This window comes from Triticum dicoccoides, chromosome 6B, assembly GCF_002162155.2.
Source record: "Triticum dicoccoides isolate Atlit2015 ecotype Zavitan chromosome 6B, WEW_v2.0, whole genome shotgun sequence".
In the NCBI taxonomy this organism is placed as follows: domain Eukaryota; kingdom Viridiplantae; phylum Streptophyta; class Magnoliopsida; order Poales; family Poaceae; genus Triticum; species Triticum dicoccoides.
In genome coordinates this window covers 130,892,579-130,893,807 of record NC_041391.1, presented here as the reverse complement: position 1 = coordinate 130,893,807, position 1,229 = coordinate 130,892,579, and positions in this window count along the sequence as shown.

Sequence of the window (1,229 nt, the reverse complement as noted above, 5' to 3'; positions counted from 1 at the left end):
CAAAAACAATTAAAAATAAAGCAAAAAATAAAAGAAAATAAATAATGCAGAAAACAAAAGAAAAAAACAACAATAAGTATTTTGTTGTAAGTAGAAACAAAATAAAATAAATAAAGCAAGAAAGAAAACAAAAAAACAAAAAAAAGTGTTTTCAAATTTGAAAACTAATGGCACTAACAGAAAGTTTATAATTTTCCTAAAACTAAAAGCAAAAACAATTAAAAAATAAAGTAAAAAACAAAAGAAAATAAATAATGTAGAAAACAAAAGAAAAAAAATGGAAAATAAATAAATATAGCAACAATAAGTAAAGAAAACAAAAAAACAAAAAAAATGCCTCCTACTGGGCCCCACGGCCTGAATACGACTAGAAACCCTACTATGGGCCAGGATTCAGGCCCGTAGTAGGCCCATCAGGCAAAGCAATAGCAAGTAGGCCCGAAAGCCTGCGGTGGAGAGGAGCTCGAGAGGGGTGTGGCAGTGGGGCTTATAAACCACTACGCGCCCCTCTCAACTAGCGAGGTGGGACTAAACTTTGGCCCCGAGGCGGGCAGCATAGAGGCCTTTGGTCCCGATTGGTGGCACCAACCGGGACTAAAGGGGGAGAAATTTAAGTTGTTAGTAGATATCGATTTTAGGTTAGTGCATTTTAGGTTAGTGTAGAGGAGAAATTTAAAGTAAAATAAGGAAAAGGAAGAAAAGAGGAAGAAGGAAGAAGGAAGAAAGAAGAAGAAAAAGAATGAGAGGAAAAAGGAAAATAAGAAGATGAAGAAGAGGAGAGGAAGAAGAGGAGAAATAAATAAGAAGAGGAAAAAAGAAGAAAAGAAGAGGAGAAGAAGAAAGGAATAGAGGAGAAGAAGAAAAAATAGAAAAAAAAATCTATTTTTTCTTCTTCTCCTCTATTCCTTTCTTCTTCTCCTCTTTTTTTTCTTCTTCTTCTTCCTTCTTCCTTCTTCCTCTTTTCTTCCTTTTCCTTAATTATTTTCCTTTCTCGTCGTTGTTGCGTCGTTGTCGATATAACCCCCTCGAGATAACTTCGACATGAGGGGCGGTCGATATATATACCCCCCCTCGGCCCTCTCGCTCGACCAAAACTCTCGAGGACACCCAAATCCTAGAGAGAAAACAATGTTGGTCTCCTACCCCCTCCCGCCGCGCCCCTACTCGACAAATTAACTCTCTCGAGGCCACCCAAATTTACCAAGTTAAAAGAACATTGTCGTCAAGGC